At 36.3% G+C, this 22,038-nt stretch overlaps 1 protein-coding gene across 4 annotated transcripts in view; it reads left to right on the plus strand.

Annotated features, from left to right (window-relative positions):
- Positions 1-22,038, plus strand: part of LOC131534873 (zinc finger protein 469) — a 281,478-nt gene that overhangs the window by 34,550 nt on the left and 224,890 nt on the right. The window lies entirely within an intron of this gene.

A 22,038-nucleotide genomic window follows, 5' to 3' on the forward strand; every position in this document is an offset into this window, starting at 1 on the left:
TGCAGTTTTCCGCCTAGCTTTGAATGGACATTTGGCTGATACTTGTTACGCAAATCTGGCAACCTCGGGATCTTCCCCGCTAAACTAATGTAAACGTCCGCTCTACTGCACAGCTAAAAGCGCTCTAAAAAGGCATGTGTTAACTCATTAAAGCCCTTTGGAAAATTAACCATGTTTTTACTATAGTAACCATAACTATGGTATTTGCAGTGAAATCACAGTATCCACAAATTTACTATTATCTCACTATAGTAACCTATAGTTTGTTTTCTTTTCGATGTTTGCTTTGTTTGCCTAAAATGAACCATATCATAGACTTCAATATCTCTTTGAAAAATAACTTTGTAACTTTTAAACAAGTATTATAATGAGTTCAATGTAGCTGTAGGAGTGTTAGATAAAAATAAAAATGATTATCTTCATTCAGTTGTTCCATTTTAATATGTTTTGTAACATAAAAGCTCTTAATTCCAAAGATAATACAAGCTAATCAGTGTATTCAGAAGGTTGCATTAGTGGCATATGGTATTGTAATTATACAACAATGCGACAATAAAAAAATGCATTTACTTTTCACTTTTGATACTTAAGTACTTTTAAAAACATGTACTTCCGTACTTTCACTTAAGTAAAAATCTGTCTTTACAACTTTCACTTGTAGTGGAGTAGTATTTGACCAGTAGTACCTGTACTTTCACTCAAGTAAGGAAGTTGTGTACTTTGTCCGCTTCTGCGGGTGACAGATTTGTCTCGAAAAGTAATGCCTTTACATAGACAGAAATCTGCATTTGATGTGCATTTGATCGTTGTTTAGGTTCAGATGTTCAATAAGCGGTCAAATGTAAAGAGTTTTACTCTCATTTCCATGTCAGTGGTAACCTTTAAATGCCTATGAATGCAAAACTCTGCACTTTATTTTGATATTGTCAAATAACCCAAAATGTAACTATTTATTACTATTCAAAGCAAAGGACATGAACATATAGCTTGTCTTCTGTAAAATAGACCTGATCATTCAAATAAATTAAATATTACCTGTCTAAATAATAGTAAATAAAATGTTATTGTATGGTATATATGTCACATATGGTTGAGTGAGCAAGAGTAAAAAAAGTATCCAATGAAAAAGTACAGTTTTTGGATACACTACCGACCTCTGTCTGTTTATTTGATTTGTATCTAAGTTGTATACTTCTAAAATTTCTAGTTTTAAAATTAAAGATCTAAAATGTTGATGTCATAACAATTATTTGAATACAAGGTGTGTTTCAGTTCAGTTCGTTCAGTAAGGAATTCAGTTAAAGAATCGTTTCATAAGAATCATTTGAACTGAACTGCATTTGTATGTTTTTGATTACCTAAAAACAACCAGAAAGAATCAGACATTGCTTAATGTGCTGTATATTTGTTTATTTTTGCATGCAGTGCATGAGGACTCAATTGAAAACTCTTCAGACGAAGCGCCGCTGTCCCCCCATCCACCCCCGATCTTAAATATATGTCATCGAGGTAGACAGAACGATCCTTATTATTATGCTGATGATGGTCAAAACATCTATTATTGATGTATTTTCACGTCTATCTTGCGTTGGCTTGTCGGCATGTCTAATCCCAAATTCTACCCCTGTGAGCGCCATCAAAAACCTGAGACGGTTTAAATGACACACAGCTATTTTGTTCAGAGAAAAGCACACAATCACTGCCACCATGACGCCTAAATGAGTGTTTTCCTGGATGAAATGCCAGTGAAGGTTTTCCATCATTGCACTTCACCTTTGTAATAATAAACACCAGTAGATGATCGTCATGCAATGAGTGGCAGCTGGCGGAGGATTGGTTTGTGTGCGATTTATGAGCGATTCATAAGCCAGTATCCTTATTTCTGCATCTTCAGACGGTTTCTGAAGGGAACTGTTTCAACACCTGCTTCAAAGCGTTGCTAGCTGCTCAATGACAAAGTCTTGCCATCACTGACAGGCAAATTACAGTTTAGCGTCAGCTTGGTTTCCACTACGACTGCCTTTCCGTCGTCTTTCTCCGTTCATCCAGAGCAAAAACATGTTCCAAGATGAGCCGTCTGATAATAATGTATCTTCTGAACCTTGAACATGCTCCAACACCTAAATCTGCGCTGATTTATCTCCTGAAGGAAAGTATTTCACCCTGACAGAAGATTGTAAGGTGGCCCAATGCGAGAGTTTCAAATGGTTGACATTTAGTGGGTCGTGTGTTTTTGCCTTTAGTACTGATGGGTTTGATCTTTATGTAGTTTGTGTGTGTATTTATAGAATCACCAATCACTGTATTTATCCTTTTTCCTCTGAATTTCCCTTTAGCAAGTACTGCTTCCTGCCACTAGGGGGGAGGCCATAAGCACGGTTGGAGCGCTCGAAAGGGCATTTTGCTGGATGGATGCAGTTTCTGGTGCTTAAACTAGGTTATTTACACATTGGAAAGGGCAGACGGTGTTTAATGTTTGTGGAGATTGGTCTTGGTCACTTTAAATTCTTCCTCACTGAAATCATGCAGCCGTATTGCTTTGTTAATTCGAAAAAAAAAAAGTTTCATATTTTGAGTCCATGTGCTGATCAAGGGGTCTCATTATGTAGTATCAAGCGATATCAAGTATGACAGAAATATAACCTGGAAGCTGGAAAGAATAAATAGGCTACAGATCTGTTTTTGGCGCCACAGACGGGGGCCTGAAGAATAACAGTTCCTGCTGTGATTGAAGATGACATCACAGACATTACTGAGATGAAACGCTGATGAACTTTGCTGTCAGATCCATGAGAGCGAGCGACTGAGAGCGATCTGTGTATAACGGAGATGTTTATGTGCGCCTTTTATCTCGGTGATTTAAGTACACAGCCTTGTTTTTGTCATAAATCATCCAGGATAGTTATTCCCAACCAGGGGTATGTGTACAGCAGGGGTTACTTAACAGAAAAACATAGCAAATATTTATTTATAATATTTTTTTTTTTCAAAAATATTTATAACTTATATTTATAATATAAATTACTATTATCATATACATTTTTATAACATTTATAATCATGATTATTTTCATGTTCTTATTTTTACACTTTGTTTATTAGATGTAATTTATTTAACCTAAAACAAAACAACCTGCTTGTGATTATTATTTTTTTTACAGTTCATTTATTTTATTTTATTTGATTCCTTTTTTATTTTTATTATTATTATTATTTTAAATTTTATTCCAATTCTAAAAGATAGCAGACAAAAGGTCTAAGTTCATTGGAGTCTTAAATAAAATCCTATTTCTAATTTGATGTTGGTAATGAGATGGAGTAAGACCAAAAAGGTTTGATAAGACTAAAAAGGTTGGGAAACACCAATGCCAACGGCAAACACCCTATGGTTCTCCTAATGCATCACTGTGATGTCTTCAATCTACTCTTGTCAATTATCCATCTTTTTCATTCTAGCCATAAATGTGGCTCTTAGCAGTTTTTTGCTCTTTTTCCTGTGTCCATAAGTCAGTGCCAAACTCTGTGCCAGACGTAACATTTCATGATGCTATCACGAGCCCAAGCCAAAGTAATTATTTCACTTAATTTTCAGAACATTTTTCAGGGCAAGGAAAACAAAGTCTTGGATATTGTTGTTAGACATTTGAATCAGTAGTTCAAATGTGTAGATTATTATATTAGCATTCTTAGATGTTTCTGCCTGACTAGGGAGTGATAAAATTCAAGTTGAGTTATTGAGTCGAGAATGCCGAAACCATATGTGGAGAAAATCTTCTTACTCCTCTGATAAACAATCATACAATATATAACACACACAATTATACTTGCACAGATATAAAATCTTTTTATTTATTCATTTATTTTTTGCCGTAGATTTTAAATGGCATTTGTGAATAATGAAATTCAATATTTGATTGGAGTCCAAGATGAGGAGACATGCATTATGTGCCATAGCAGTATTCTTTTTTTTTTTACAGTCTTGGAATTTCACGTTCTGCGTCTTGGAGGCCCCTGGCAGTCAAAGGGCCCGCAGCATTGGCCCCACTGTCCCGGACCATAATTCAACCCTGGCAATATTACATCAAAGTTTCCGAGCATTCTGAAACTGTCTTGAGCTGCATAAACGTTAGAAGAAAAAGTGGAAAATAATGCAGATGTCTAAATTTTCATTATTTTCTCTCCCCTGCCGTTTTTGCCGAATAAAGCTCTGCGAACGTGATTTCCAATATCCTGTGTGTTTTGGAAATGTGCGGAGTGCGAGGGCCCGTCTGATGTTTTAAGGCAGAGGATTTACGAGACCCTGCATTTAGTCCTTGTACTCCGGCCATCCTTCTAATAATCTTCCACCATGTGCTTTTTTCCCCTTTGCAGACATTTGCCGTAATGACACAATGGAATCACCTCCTTATCGGCCTGTGAGCAAGTCCTGCTCACTTCTGCAGACTTTCCATTGCCTTCTGAGCTTTCTTTGCCAGGTTTCTAGGATTGTGACTCAAGAGCAGCTATTAATGGTCTTGAACATGAACCAAGAGAGGTGTAAGAGTATCCCATTTATTTTGCAGCTGTGGTGCTCATGTGAGAAATGTGAGTTTGAATCCGACTCGCAACGTTTTCTGATCCCAGTTTGCTTTCTTTTCGGTTTTTTTTTTTTTTTTTTTCCTCCAGTCTCCAGCTCTTAAAAATAAATCTGCATTTATGATTCTGTGAAAAACCCTTAACATCCATGGAGCTTTTCCATTCCACAAAATGTTTTTAAAAGTGGAAAGTTTCTTTAGATTATTAAAATGTTCTTCACACTTAGAAACAAAATGGTTATTTTAAGAACTGTTCACCAAAAGGGTTCTTTGGGGAACTAAAATGGTTCTGTTGCATCATTGTGAAAACTGAAAAATTGACACCATTTACTTCATTAATTCATATTCCTATATTTTTGTAAACAAATAACTTGTGCACATGAACACTGTAAAAAATAAATCTGTAAAATAACAGAAAAAGTACTGGCAGCTCATTACACACAACATTATCCATTTATTTTACGGACATTTCTGTTAACTCTAAAACGCAATGCAGTGAAGTGTAAAATTCAAAATAATGGTAAAACATCTGTAAAAAATAAATATGGAAAAAATACTTCAAATCATACAGTATATTGTAGCATATTTTTACAGATTCTTTTTTAAAGTGAATAATGAATATATAAATATATCCACACAAAACCAATAGCTGTCAATATATTAAAAAAAGAGGATAGTAGATTTTCTAGAGCTAATCATCGTAAATAATTAATTAAAAATTATAACAATTATTTTTATTTGACAAAATTATTTATGAACACTGAAGTTATAATAAAATGCAAAAATGTTGGTCATTCCCACCTCACGCTCATTTTATTGATTATATTAATAGATACGTTGTTTTCGTTCAGATCAAAGCGTAAACAACGTATCCGCGTATATACGCTGCATATGTTGTTTACGTATGACAAAATCGCGCCAGTATGACGTGGAGGAGACGAATTGTTGAATAAAGTCTTTTTTTTTTTTCTTTCTGCGCAAAGCATATTCACGTAGCTTCGTAAAATTACGGTTGAACCACTGATGTCACATGGATTATTTTAATGATGTCCTTACTACGTTTCTGAGCCTTGATCGTGTAAGGATCCTTGGTGTCTATGGGAGGGTCGGATGGCATCAGAAATATCTTAATTTTTGTTCCGAAGATGAACGAAGGTCTTACAGGTTTGGAACGATATAAGGGTAAGTAATTACTGACAATTTTCATTTTTGGGTGACGCACTTTTACTCTTTAAACTATGCCAGTTCATGGAAGTTGACTTGAAACATTGTATTTAATTTAATAATGTTTTCAGGTAGGAATAAGAGTAAAGAGTTCGAAATTACAAAGTTTTTGTCCCATATTCTTTGTGGAAAATGTGAAGAAAAATTCCATGTGGGCCTACTTATGATATATATCACTGTGGCTGTTTGCAGATGTAGCAGAATGCTTTTGAATATGGATTTCACATAATGCGGCCATGTATGCTGTCATAAAAGCACATGACGATTATTGAGTTAGGAAGTTAATCCGTTTTCATGTTCATACAGTTTTGTTGAGTTCCTGCTGAGGTGACTGACGGTTCACGTCAAAGGCCACTGGACCGTTGCCACCGCCACATCACTCAACGTTTCCACTCGCAGCCTTCATCTAAAGCTGCTATTTTAATGTGATCTGAGTTAGATAAGAAAACACTCCATGTTTTCATATCTCACCGAGCGCCCAGTTCATGTATCCAGCCTTGACAGGTTGACACAGAGTCTGTGTATGTATTTTGAGGGGTTTGAGGGAAGTTCATCCATCTTATTCTTGCCTCCTTCATACAGGCTCATCTTTGCTGTCGTCGGGTTGTGTTTGTGTGTGTGGTTGGGGGTCTCGGGTGGAGCGGTCAGCGGAGGTGTGACCCCGGCCGTGTGTTAAACTGCTCACATATGCGACAGTAGCGGGGGTCAGGGACACATGGTAGATGTTGTTTGCCCTTGACTGGGGTGCGTTAAACCACTCACAGCTGTTGTGCTGTTTTGCTTGGGGAAGCGGGAGTTTGAGAAACAAACTGTTGAATGAGGTGAGAAATCAAAAGAGAAGAGGCCTAAATTTGTATACAGTGCATTTCCTCCAATTTTCTCCTAACTGTTTACATCAGCCTGTCCTTCAACCAATACGCCTGTATAGGTCGTTTGTCCAAATCCCTGAAATACGACCCATCAGAGCGTATACTACAATTGTGCCCCTATCGGCAACTGGACATTTTCATATTAATGTTTTGTAAAACGCTCTTTTATCTGCGTTATAATTTGGGTTTCGTGTAGCTCAGTTGGTAGAGCATTGCGTTATATGACAATATCTAATCATGTTATCATGCGATCAAGGGTTCGATCCAGAAGATAAAATGTGCACTAAAAATCATGATTTTGCATGATTTCTGTAAGGGGTAGGTTTAGGGGTGGGGTTAGGTGTGGTCATTCGTACGAATTAGCCACCTATTAAAATATGTATGAATTACCGTGAGATCGGTGTAAAAAGTCCATACATTGCTTTTAAATAAACACGCATTTTGATTGGTAATGACAGTCATACATCATTTCATGACGACAGACGCAACACGACACTGTTATTATTTTTACGCTCGCCAGAGGGTGCTTAACATTAAAATGTAAATATAGGTTGTAATAAGGCGCTTGCACAAACGACCTATAGGGTCGTTTTTTGTTGGAGGACAGGCTTGTTTATATTTACTATAAGGGTTAGTCAAAAATTACAATTAGCCCATGTTTTACTATTTTTTTTTATAAATTTTATAAAAAAATTATCCTTGCTCTTCCAAACTTTAGAATGGGAGTAGGCGGGTGTTTTTTTCAACGGTCCAAAAGTAGTCAAATAAAGCGCACACATACATAAAATCGTAATTTTTTTTGCGCTGGTAAATAGTAATGAACGCGGAAGTGCGGAGGAGAGACAGCAAAACAAAAAGCCGGTCGCAAATTAAAAGCACAAAATGAGGATTTGTAAAGAAAAATGTAGGAGGATTTCGATATAAGTCAAGAGTAGGTTTTCCTTTGCTTCCTTTGCTCCTGTAAACAAACTCGCGAGACTAGCATATCTCACAGGCGCTACGCATACGTCCTACCTCATCCGTCCGGAACGGCTTGCACATATGAAAGTCAGCGGAAGTGAGAGAAAAGTATTTATAACATTTTAAATATGGATATTTTTCTTACAAAATCGCATCGATCCTGTAGAGACTACTGGAGGCCTTTATTCACCCCCCAGAGCCGTGTGAGGCACATTTTATTATGGATGGATGTGCTTCATTTGACGTCTTTTGGACTGTTGAAAAAAAAACCCCACCCGCCTACTCCCATTCTAAAGCTTGGAAGAGCAAGGATAAATTTTAATATAACTCTGATTGGATTTGTCTGAAAGAAGGAAGTCATATACACCTAGGATGCCTAGCGAACCTTCCAGAATTGTTAACTTCGGCTGGTAAACAGGTTCAAACTATTGGTCCCTGGCGATTATGTAATAAGTCAGTGTGCTCTGTGGCTCCACCACCTTCTATTATGAAAAATCTCTGGTTTATTTCCCCTGTTCACGAAATTTGAGATTGCTAACAGTATATGGTACATTTTGATTAGATGTTTTTTAGGCATGCAATGAAATGAAAATTCTTGGCCGAAGTCGAACAAAATGAAAAACTGGGCCGAAGCCCGAAAACCGAACATGATTTTTTTGCGTATTTTCCCCCATGTATTTTGCCTATTCTTGAACTTTGAACAGCAAATCAGCATATTAGAATGATTTCTGAAATGTCCTGTGACATTGAAGACAAGAGTAATGATGCTAAAAATTCAGCTTTGATCACAGCAATCAATTGGCATTTTACTATATTTTCACATACAAAACAGTAATTTAAAATTGTAATAATATTTCACAATATTACTGTTTTGTATTTTTGTATTTTTTTTTAATAAATGCAGCCTTGCAGGAGACTTTTTAAAACATTAGAAAGTACTACAGATCCCAATTTGAACACTGTGTGAATGTTATAATAAATGTATTAATACAGCTGTTGTAGGGTAATTAATATTATTATTATCATTATTATTGTCTTACTTTATTTTATTTTACAGAACAACAGTAAAATTACTATACTAACATTTATGAATGTTGATGGAGCTTTTTATTTTGGCGGAAACCCACAGGAAGACCTCAGTGCTTCTTTTTGTTGACAACAGTAGATTTATAAATGATTCTCATTCCGAATTTGGGAACATGTTTGTCGCACGTATAACATTGTCACATCCATGCCTTGTAAAAATTCATAAAAATGTTACTGAGCAACTCACGAGTAACACTGTTTCGGGCAGATTTTCTTTGCGATTGGGACTTTGAACTCTGGCTATCAAGCAGATAGCCCCGAGAGCTCATGCAACGTTGTAAGAATACATACAATTTGTGCGTGTATTAGAAAACATTACATCCTGCAGTTTATTTAGTAATTGTTTAAGACCATTCCGCAATTTCAATCATCATAAATTAACCAGCAACAAACACCCTTTCCTCTTCTCATTGAAGACATGCAGTGCAGTGCAAAACAGTCTCTGGCTGTCGGTACTTGTAATGATTTTTGCTGGTTTTAAATGCTTCCACACTGCCGACATGTTTGCTGCATTAGTGCGCGCCTCTATTTGATCGTGTCACGTCATTGTTCAGTACAATTTACGATCATTCCAAATCTCCTCCTGCCCAAACTAACTCAGCTCTCCGTACCCACCTCCATCTGTCATTGGATCAACAGCTTCCTGACAGACAGGCAGCAGCTAGTGAGACTGGGAAAATTCTCATCCAGCACCCGTACAATCAGCACTGGAGCTCCTCAGGGTTGCGTCCTCTCCCCGCTGCTATTCTCCCTCTACACCAACGACTGCACATCTAAAGACCCCTCTGTCAAGCTCCTGAAGTTTGCAGATGACACCACAGTCATCGGCCTCATTCAGGACGGTGACAAGTCTGTTTACAGACAGGAGGTTAAAGAGCTGTCTGTCTGTTGCAGTCTTAACAACCTGGAGCTCAAAACAGTGGAGATGATCGTGGACTTCAGGAGAAACCTCCCTGCTCTCCCCCCTCTCACTGTCATGAACAGTACTGTGACTGCACTGTGAGTCATTCAGATTCCTGGGCAGCACAATTTCTCAGGACCTGAAGTGGGCCATTCACATAGACTCTATTGTCAAAAAGGCCCAACAAAGGTTGTACTTCCTTCGCCAGCTGAGGAAACTCAACCTGCCACAGGAGCTGCTGAAACAGTTCTACTCTGCCATCATCGAATCCATCCTCTGCACTTCAATAACTGTCTGTTTCGGCTCAGCTACCAAATCTGACCTCAGAAGACTACAGAGGGTAGTCCGGACTGCTGAGTGAATCATTGGTACAACCCTTCCCACTCTCTAAGAACTGTACTTATCCAGAGTGAACAAAAGGGCTGGCAAAATCACTCTGGACACCTCACATCCAGCACACTCCCTCTTTGAACTGTTGCGGTCTGATCGACGATACAGAGCTCTGAGCACCAGAACAGCCAGGCACAGGAACAGTTTCTTCCCTCAGGCAATCCATCTCATTAACACTTAACAATAAACATGAAACACACAACACTATCATACATTTATTTATTTAACACACATACTTATTACATTTCAAATTTGCACCTAACATACCTGTACATACTAAATTGTCTATTTTGTATATTGTGTTTGTGCTATTTTGCACATTGTCTATTTTGTATATTTGTATATTATTATCTTTATTATCTGTGTCTTGTCTTGTCACTGTCGTTCTGTTGCACTGTGGAGCTTCTATCACCAAAACAAATTCCTTTTATGTGTAAACATACCTGGCAATAAAGCTAATTCTGATTTAGTATTTTCGTCTATTTGGCCGAACACAGAAATAACTTTTTTGCTGTTTTCGGCCGAAAATTTTTGGTTGCCGATCATTCAGTGCATCCCTAGTTTTTAAAAATTATTTTCACCCCTATGCAAAGAACAAAAAATAGCTTTGCTGTGAGTATATCGGGGCCTTTCGACAGAAATGGGTCACCGCAAGGAGCGCTGACAGTATCTAGCGGGATTCGGTAACACGTGCAGTCGCACAGGCGTTGAGTAACTTTCTCCTCTCGTGAAAGTGTCACTTTAGCACGGCGCCTCTGAGTTCCAGGATCCAGCTGGCTGGGAAAGTCATCTCCCATAAATGTTCGTTTGCCTCATTAAAGTATGCCATGCTTTTTGATTCTCAGTGTTGTAAGTTGTGTTCCCTCCTCCGGTCCTGGACGGCGCTCAGACTTCACGTCCCAGCATGCATGTGCGTATATTACTCCGCTGTGTTTGCATAGACAGAAGGATCGAGGTTGCATTTTCATTGTGACTGCGCAAGAGACAGATTGTGACGAATCCAAGGAACTGGTCGAAATAAAACCCATGTGCTGGAACATATGCCATTTTCACTCAGCGTGGATTATTTCTGTACTATAGTTGTCTTTAACAGGCAATTAAAGTTTGAGGTACCTTGAAAACTTCTGACTGACTGACCTCGCAAGAGATGCATGGACTCATTAATATGCTTCCAGAACCATAAAAGACCCTTTTGTTCATAAATATAGCTTAAAATAATGTATTTTGTGGTTTTTTTCCCTTCTCACTCTTCTCTTGACATATGCGTCTTGTTCGTTTGCACCTCGCCTGTTGGTTTGCGTCATTAACCACATTAAATAATCCACTGTTTGTTGTGTATTCCTGCATCATTTGCTAAGAATGGAGTGTGGCGTTGTGTTTTTATAGTGAACAGATGCTAACGAGCATGTTTGGAGGATATTACATTGTCCAGAAAGAGTCTTCAGCACGCTTGAGAGACTTCAGATTATGTGCCCCAAAGGCAGCCATTTAATGAAGCTCTTGAAGTTCAGTCTGCTGTTACCAAATCATTGGTTTGAATAACATGTCACTACTGGTCCACTGGTACTCAATAGACAGATCCGTCTCACATAAAAGTTCAGGAACAGTGAAATGTTAAGTCCTTATGAATATGGCTTTTGTTTTGTTTATCCCAGAAACTTTTACTTCCACAGCTGCAGGATGGAGTATTTGGCAAACAAATAGGAGGAATCACAAGTCCCACCTTTCAATTAAAAGAGTGACTGTCCTTTTTGATCTTTTACTCTACAATTTGGGTTTGCGTTAATTGGACTTAGCTAAAAATATATATTTATTGATTGATTGGATTGTGATTTGTTCTCATCATCTACTGGATACAGAATTTAACATTGAAAATAAAAATAAATATAATAATCGACAATATATAATTGACAAAAGTGTTCCTACTACAGTTAATAGTTAAAGGGTTACTCCACCCCAAAATGAAAATTTTGTCATTAATCACTTACGCTCATGTCGTTCCAAATCCGTAAAAGCTTCGTTCATCTTCAGAACACAATTTAAGATATTTTAGATGAAAACCAGGAGGATTGTGACTGTCCCATTGACTGCCAAAGAATGAACACTGTCAAGGCCCAGAAAACATAGTTAAAATAGTCCATCTGCCATCAGTGCTTCAACCATAATTTTAGGTAGCTACGAGAATACGTTTTGTATGCAAAGAAAACAAAAATAACCCCTTTATTCAACAATTCGTCTCCTCAGCGTCTCCTCTGAGTCACCATAGCGCCATTTTGGAGAATATCCACTGGACACAAACAGTGTGCGCTGTTATGTGTCAGCCGCACCACACGGATACCTTTTCTACATTCATTTATGCTTTGATTTGAATGAAAACAGCATATCCGTGTGGTGCGGCTGACACAGAACAGCATATGCTGTTTGTGTCCAATGGATATTCTCCAAAATGACGCTACGGTGATGCGGAGGAGACAAATTGTTGAATAAAGTAGTTGTTTTGTTTTCTTTTCGTATATAAAAGTATTCTCGTAGCTTCATAACGTTACGGTTGAACCACTGATGGCAGATGGACTATATTGACGATGTCTTTCATACTTTTCTGGACCTTGACAGTGTTAATTCTTTCGCAGTCAATGGGACAGTTACAAACCTCCTGGTTTTCATCCAAAATATCTTAAATTGTGTTCTGAAGACGAACAAAGCTTTTAAGGGTTTGGAACGACATGAGGGTAAGTGATTAATGACAAAATTTTCATTTTGGAGTAGAATAACCCTTTAATTATTTTAAAATACTAATAAATGTAGTCATGTTCGTAATTGTAAAATTATAAATCTCTGTATAATTTCCAGGAAAATGTATAATTTTAAGTTAACTTTGAAAATAATAAAAATAATAATTTACACAACTAGTACTATTAATGATTAATGATTTTAAAATATAACAATGTTAATGTGGAAATCTTCAAAAATGTAAATTACAAATGTAATTTCTGTATGATTTCGAGCCATTTCAAGATAAGTTTAACATTACTGTTATTACTCCTTACTGTAGAGACTTTTAAAAATATATATTTTATTTATTTTTATTGATTTATTTTATGAGTGACACAGTGACCTGTGCTGTTTGCTGTATATATGCAAGAAAAACACAGCTAAATGATTCCACGATTTGATATTAAGCTAAATAACTCATTTTAATATTTTTTTCTCTATTTACATTTACACTACATTTGGACCCAGTATATGCTGCTTCAAACATGTTTTTGTCCAGATTGATTAGTCAAATGTCATTTAAGGCTTAGGTGATTGAAATAATACCTTTCTGGTTTTAAATTACATACATCTGGGTGGTCCTTTGCCAGCTGAACAGCAACCATTGAGACGTCCTCCTAGGATTTTTGTACTCATAGAAGCAGCTATGCACTGAAAATTGCCAGTTTGAAGGTTTACACGACATTTTCCTTCTTTTACTTCACTGAACTGCAGTTGAATTTGAGTCCCGTGAAGTTGACTAGTTGATATCATGCTGCCCTAATCTAAAGAGAGGCTTTCAGAGTTGTAGTGGTGTTAAAGCAATCTGTTTCCCATCTCTTAATATTCCCTGCTAGCATGAAATGTATCCATTGCAGTTTTTATGAGAAATCAAGTGGTTAAACTCAGTTCACTAATGACGCTTTTACTATTTGACACCAATTTGCAAGTGACTCACAATGAGTCGACTGCTCTTTTATCATCATTTCAATTTGACATTAGCACGCAGGTCTCTTTCGAAACATTCTCACCTTCTTACCTTAAAGCAATCAACACACCAAAGAAAACATACAAGTATGTTTTGAAATTAGCTTATAATATCTGATTGGCCAGGACTGTGGAGTTATTTTTGTATGATTGATCAGCGGAAATAGATTCAGGCTATCTGAAGTGTAATAGCAGTTAGTTTTGGGGGCTTTAGTGAGTTCACAACCCACTTTTTTCTAGACCTCCAAAGCATACATGTACATTCAGCATCCATTCCCAGAAGTCTGTCTCAGTGAATGCTCAGATGTGACCATGAACATGTTTTACTCTTAACTAGCCTCTGATAATTCAGAGGAAATGCCCTGCAGACTCAAAATTAGTTTCTAAGGTCTGATAATTTTCTCACACAATAATGTACATGTCCCTTGTGATTTTTGTGATTTATATGGTATTAACCTTTTCCCTGAGTGTGAAAGTGAGCTACTTTTGTTACACAGAAGAATTGAAATCAGCTTAGTCTCAGTCTGCATGATACAGATGTCACAAAGTGGTACTGCTAAACTCACCCGTGTGAATCAGGTCTCCAGAGCTGTTTCAATCCGTAATTTATGCCAAAAGTCAGTATATCGCAAAAACAACTTGCGAGTAATGCAGCGTTTCCATCTCATGTGGGAAATTGGTGCAAAATGTAACTGGAATAAGACATTATAGGCACGTTAATTTTTGATGATGTATTTATTCTGATTGTATTTCCATTATAGTTTATAGTATAGTTTTATGCACATCCTCTTACAGAATAAATACACTCTAGATTTGTTTTTTTTGTTTTTTTTTTACATCCATTTATGCAATGTCCTAAATTTAGCATATTGCATATTTTTCCACGTTATTACATATTATATTGGTTATTGTCCATTGTCCAATATTAGAGTTTTCTATTAATTGCAATGGGATGATACTGAATATTTAATTGTTCATGCTTATTCCCCTGTTTTTACATTTTAGGTTGTCTTTGCCATTATGGCTTGATGATATTGGGAAAACAGACATTACAATATTTTGTATTTCTGCAATTATGTATTGCAATATGAAAAAAAAGGAATTTTCACTAGATGACAGCTATATTTGAGAGCATCTCTGTAGAAAATAAAAATAACAGACATTTTTTTTTTTTTTTTTATTATAAATATTAAACAAAACAGGAAATATATTGTATTAATGCTATTATACTTTTAAAAAAATGCAGTTAACACATGAAATAAATATTAACTTTGGCATCTTCATCTTCAAATATTAAACCATTAAATTGTTATTTTAGTGGGTTTCTGGCAAATAAATGCTTTGCAGGTTTAAGAGTGAAGCTTAACAGTGCATATATTAATTAAATTACAGCCTTTGATATTTGACAATTGCATTATGTCATATCACAATGTCCTTTTTATTTATTATATATCATGCAGCTGTATCACTTAATGCTCACTTTCAGTCAATCTATAAAAAGCACTAATAATTTAATAACGCTGTTAAATGTAATCTTTACCTATGTGGTATCTAAATTGATAAGTATTAGTGTTTAATTTAGTTTTATTTTATTTTATCGAGACACAGCAGAATGACATTTTAATATCAGTTATTATTATCAGTTATTGGCCATGACATGAAAATATTGGTTTGTCAGTAGCAGCCAGATTTTTAATATTGTGCATTCCTAAAAATGTTATTGAAAGCCTGGCTTATATTATTCAGGTTTCTCCTTTGGTGCACACCCCCCACCAGGTGAAATCTGTCCAATTTTGAACCAAAATAGCACACCACTGCACATCAAGCCGCAGTATTTGAGGCTGGTGTTGCTTTGAGAGAGTCCTGGTCTTGCACAGGATCGAGAGCGTCCACACCAGTCACATTACCCGTTCACATGCACATAAGTAACTGTTTTGCCGCTTGAACGAAAGTCAGAATGCTTTCGAAATTATGATACGCAACATAATGACATGTATCATTTTTCCCGGACTATTGTTTTTTCCGTCTGGACTCTCCAGATGGAAGTGATTATGCACAGAGGGAGGTGTGTTTTCACGAAAAAAAAAAATCGAATCTGACTTCCTTACCCAAGTACTTTCCCAAACACCCCACGCTTCCTTTGAGGCTGGGGATACGTGGTTGCATTACCGAAGCGTGATGTCGCCCCATCCCCCCTCTGGCAGGATCTGAGGGGGGCCGGGTCACGAGTCTACAGCACCCAGCTGACTGGAAGCATCTGGAGCTACTGCTTTGGGGCGACGCGCTGATTGCAAAGTACGCCGTGTGGCCGAATCCCAAACGCTCGCCGTCAGCTGATTGCGGTGATTATGCACCCTGTCCTTCTGTTTGTCTTTGAGAGCGTTGATTTCAAACTGCCCTTGAGGAACAATCATTACACTACTGAGTCCTTCTGTGGCTCCTCTGCTTCCAGCGCTCTTGTTGTGCTCCTTTTCCTCGGCGTTCAATCATCAGCCAATCAAATCAAGGGGTTTTTCTACTACCGTCCAGTCTGGACTTGGTATATTTTCCTTCTTCACAAACACCACCAGTTGAAAATTAGATGCACTTGACTAAAACATATGAGTAATAGTGTTGTTTTTCAAGTTTTGATTTGTTTTTCATATTTTTGGTCATGCATAATTTCTATACTTCCATTTTGGTTAGAGTTTTGTTTACTTCTTTTTGTACAATGTGGACAACAAATTACTGAATTTATTCCGCAGTTGTGTTTCCATCATAGTTCATGCACATTTTTTTTTATGTTTATAAAAAGAAAACTTTTTCATCAGCCACATTCCCATTTTTTTGACTCGTTGTACATTATATAATTTTTTTAAAATACTTTTGATAATTATTACAAATAAATATATTGCATTAATAGTATTAATACTATTAAATAAAAAAATAATGTTTTAGATAATTCTTATTTTATAGCACATTAAATATCCTGCAAGTTTCATAGTGAAACTTGGCACTGTGTATATATTTATTTAATTAAATCATAGGTTTTGTGTTTTGATCTCTATAATGATTTTTTTTTTTTAGATATGCAGCTTTATTTGCAATCATCTTAAAGTTAATATGTTAAAGAACAAATAATTTAATAACACTATTGCTTGTAATTTTTTAGCTTTACTTAAATGTTATCTCGACATTAATATGCATGTTTATTAATACTTTACACTAAAATTATCCCACATTTTGCATTAATATATGTAGGGAGGCCCAATATTACGGTATTATATTGATCAAATATTTTTTATTTTTTATTTTTTTTTTTATAAATAATCGTATAGGCTGATATTGAATGTTTAATTGTTCATGCTTATTTCTCTTATTTTTACATTTATATTTTTCATGAATAATAGTGTTTTCTGTTTTTGATCGTTCATTATTTACATCCGGCTGGGTTTGAGTTTTGTTGACTTTATTTTACAATGTAGACAACAAAATCATGAAAAAACAAGGTGTGTCGAAACTTGTCTGATATATAAATATAAATACAGCCACATATTTTGATTTCAAGGCATTAGACACCATTTCCACATGGATAGCATTTCATTTTACACAGAGTAGAAATAAAGACTGCATGTTATAATTTACTATATCCGCTTTTGTGTCAAAATCATTGGCGGTTTTTCTTTTGTGTGTAAATTTTACACTATGTCCACCAGACAACAGTTCTGAACTAGGGCTATATATGATCTTACTGTCATGTTTGATTAGTAAATGCTTCATTTTTTTCATTGTTCATCTTACTGGTGTCTTTTTATTTCACTCCTTGTTTCTCTCCCTGTAAAAGATTGTTCTCATATTACTTTGAAAGTTGAGTATCTGTGTGATTGACAGATTTTTGAAAGGTCTCATACATCTGCAGTTTCAGTGGTAAAAGGCAACTTTGGGTGTCACATTTAAGCTTTTATTAGCTTCCTGCCAAATAGGATCATACTAGCGCATGGATGATTGGTATTAATGCATCAAACATTAGTTCTGTTACACATGCTCCTGGTTACCTAGAAAGCGCATAACAGTTGATTTTTCATGTCAAGTTCTTGTCACATTTCATAGCTAAACTCTATAACTGTAACCGATCACCTTTTTTTTTTTTAAAGAAGAAATGTTTTTTTTTTTATTATCGTGATAATCTTTCCAATCATTAGTTTTCTGAAATAAAACCTTTGATTAGCTGCTAACACCTGTTAGTGTTCACTTTTAAATCATGTTAGCAATCTCTTTTAAATCAATCATCACAAATAAGGTGGTTTTCAAACAGAAATGGAACCTCATAAGGAAGTGATTTTGAAAGTCTACTACGCTGTAGGACGAATAGATTGATTCACGATGATTTCCAGTAGAGTTTGGCATTACTGCATTGCTAGGCTAACAATCAGTCTGGCAGAAAGCAGGAAATTTTTTGGGAATCAGCGTGCCAAGCCTAAAAATGCAGTGAAATTGTGATTTTTTTTAAAAACTTAAAAAATATATTTTTCACTGTGCTTGGCGCAGTATATTCTGCAGTTCGTCAGTACAATTTTTTTCTCCTTTCTGGCTCCAGATTGTGACAAAAATGTGACCAAAAATAACATTATGAGCAAAATCTGTTCACCATTGCCCGATTTGCAAATAGTCGGCTCTTAACAATGGCTCTCTTAACAAAGGTTCACAAACGTTTTACAGGTGTGTTTTCCTTGCAAAACGTCTTACAATCTTTGACAGTTAAAACGTTTAAGTGTTATAGTCTACAGTCTGAAGAATGTAAGAAACAATATAAAACTGTATTCTGCAGAAAATGTATGAATTTATCAATTTTCAAGCAGAAAAAGGTGTGCATTTCAATGTATTGGTAGAAATGTTTGATCTCTGACTAAAATTGTAGTGCATTTTACTAATGCGCTGTTTGAATGACATAACAGAAAGCTTTTTTGTTGCTTGTTATCTGTTGTGTGAGAGCTTGGACGCTCATCTGAAGGTCTTCGGACCTGCTTCAGATGCTGCTCTGGGCTGTTATCAGATGAGAGTTTGATTCTTATCTCCTCAAAGCAAGTTCCTACCTGCTTCCACATCCATCATCTCCACTCAGAGTCTCAAAAACAACACGTTTGCTCCTTCGGCACTGCAGCTTTAGACCTGTCCTTGCTTGCTCCAATAAATCGGCTCAACTCAATCCAACATCTTATTCCAGCTCTTTAAGATCTCGTCCAGTCCAACAGCACGACCCCAAACAGCACCTCTGCATCAGTCTGGTGGTTTCTTTTGGCTCATTCTCTTCATTATTTCACATTCAATCAATTGAAAAGGTATTTCTGTCCTTCTGAACAGAAATGGGGATATTAAGTACCCAAAATGTGAGTATTTCATCATATGCGATGTTTGCGTTTCACCTCAGGCTTTTGGAAAGGAAAATAAGGCCATAAAGTAGTAAACTGCTTTCGGTCCCGTTCTTGTCAAAGATTTATGGGACCAATCGTCAGCTGAGCGGTCATGGCCCGGCCAGTTGCATATGGAAATGTGAGAGTAATAATGATTGTGTTTTTCTTTTATACACGTGGACGTTTGGACAACAGCCGTCTTCAAATGGATACATTTTAAAGTGCTCCCATCCGCAAAGCAGCTCTGTGTTTGGTTAAGAGCCATTGGAGATTTGGACGGGACAGAGCAATCTTTTAGCTGTCACACACGCTCTTTGAACACTTTGACTTCATTACTTTGAGGAGAACGGTTCTGGAGTGCTTTTATGGGGAAAGTACCCCCCACCACCTCAGCTGGGACCAGAGCGGACTAGATCAGATCCAAAACTAGATCAGAACTGACTCGCTGTATGTGTGTTAGCTGAATCAGAGGTTTGTGGCTGCGCTTTGCAGGAAGACTTGTCTTTTTAAATCAAGGAGCTGTTCCTGACCCGCAGCTTCTCTTGTAAATGAAACAAGCCACATGATTTTCGATGGTATTCATGTTTGTAGCACAATTATTCAGGATAGGTTTAATATTAGTGATTTGAGTTCGTTCAAATCGACCATAAATATACGCAATAGTAGTTGGCCTAAACAACGTTGGCCTAAACACTTCTTTCTCCTGGACTCCAGAGTGCGACTGAAATGTGACCGAAAATAGCATTTTGAAAAAAAGTCATCTCACCATTGCCCATCTGCAAACATATTGTTTTTTTTTAGGGAGCTAGTCAAAAAGATTCATGGAGCAATCTTGATCTGAATCTTTAGCTGTAATTTAAACAAGACACATAATTTGAGGTGGTGTTCATATTAATAGCATGAATGATTTGGGATGATTTTGACCACAAAATTTAATATTTAGTGAGAAGAGTTTGTTTAAATCAACCACAAGTATAAGCGATAGTGATAGTGTTAATGCACAAAAGGTTCTTTACAGTGTAAAAAGGTTCTTTCGATTTTTAAATTGTTCTTTACTGTAAGAAAAAAGTGTGTCTTTTAGGAACTGTTCAATGAAATGTTTTTTGGGGAACCAAAAATGGTTCTTCTATGGCATCACAGGGAAATCTCCCTTTTGGAACCTTTATTTTTAGGAATGTAAGAGCCATAGTGTACACTATTCATCAGTCAAGTTATGGATGTATGTGCGGTTTGCACTAACATTGAAAAATTACTTCACCTTTAATATATGAAAAGCGACTCTTCATTAAACGTGAGTTCTTGCCTTCTGGTCGCTGTATTCCATCAGCGTGAAATCTTCCAAGCCGATGGGGATTTAGATTGCAGTTGATCTATAGTGTTTTGTTCCACATGTGCTCCGGTCTGGTGGATATCACTGCTTATTGACATTTTTTTATCAGGAGCAAATGTCTTGGCTGTCTGTTACTCCTGCGTCATATTTCCACTGGTAAATGAGGGTTAATGAGATGATCAGTTATTTGAGGCTGGTTAGGTTTATAGGGTGAAGGTTAGCGTTAGGGTTGCCTCAGGGCTCAAATTAGAGCCCGTAATGGGTAATGTTCACCAGAAAAATCATTTAAGACTGTACCCAACCTCGTTTCCTGTCCACAAACCAGGGCTTCTCAGAGTTTCTCAAAGCTTTTATCAAAACCTCATGACGCTGCCGTCAATCATTCGGAGATCATTTAAAATCATAATTATACAGACCTACAATTTTGTCCTGCATAATATCTATCTACCATCATATAATTCATGACATATTTGCTTATGTTTGACACTGTGGTGTTCATTTCTTTGCTTTGCATTGCAGATAAATTCCTATGAAAGGGAAACTTGTTTCTGAAAGCTGGAAGATGGAAAAGGGAGACTTTATATGCTCTGCTTTTTGAGTTTCCCTGGGGGGAATGCGGTGTCTCCGTTCCCTGACCTATTTGCCAATTGCTTCCGAAACAATGAGCAATTTATCTTCTACTTCCATCTTTCCACGCTTTTAAGATTTGGGTGGTTGTGTGAAATAAACCAGAACAAAGTGAACAATCGAAAAGCACACAATGATTACAGTATAGTAAACTCTTTGTTAGTTTAAGGGCCAGTGGCATGATGCATTTGCATTTTGTTCATCTAGATCATTTTTTAGATGCAATTCATACATGAATGACCTTGAATTCCCTGATATCGTAATAAAGAAAAATGCATTATTAAAATAATAAAATTGTTTTAAAATAAAATAAAAATAAAGCTGTAAAGCTTGTTAAAATATTAAACATTTTTGGAATGTCATGTGGTGCAACCAGCATGCAGAAAAAAGCCAGTAAATGATATCATAGAGGCTGGCCATGGGCAATAAGTCTCTTTAAATAGCAGATAATTTGTCCTTTTTTATCACAAGGTAAGTTTCGTTCTGGTTGTAAAATGTCATGTGGTGCAACTCCCCAAAACGTAATGCTTATCAGCAAATTAAAATGAATCTTTGTAAAAAACAACAAACAAACAAAAAAAAAAACATTGTTTTACGTGAAACAGCTCGAAAAATGTCATGCAGTGCAACCAAGTTAAAAAGAAAATATATTTAAGTGTACACATCTTAATGATTTTTAAAAAGTTAAATATATTTTCTTTGACATTTTTCGAGCTGTTAAAAAGAAGCTTTTCTTATATATTCTCAAGTTGAAACGGTTCATATATATTCTTATTATATATATGAAAAGTTTCAAATTAATAACTCAAAAAATTTCATGTGGTGTAATCTTGAAGCACAAGGTAGCCATTAACCTTGTGCTTCAAGATTACACCACATGAAATTTTGACTAATGATGCAAAAGAGTCAGTTCCTCAACTCATTGCTGACTCTGTTGCTGTGTCTGAAAT

Source organism: Onychostoma macrolepis, chromosome 25, assembly GCF_012432095.1.
Source record: "Onychostoma macrolepis isolate SWU-2019 chromosome 25, ASM1243209v1, whole genome shotgun sequence".
NCBI classification, from domain to species: Eukaryota; Metazoa; Chordata; class Actinopteri; order Cypriniformes; family Cyprinidae; genus Onychostoma; species Onychostoma macrolepis.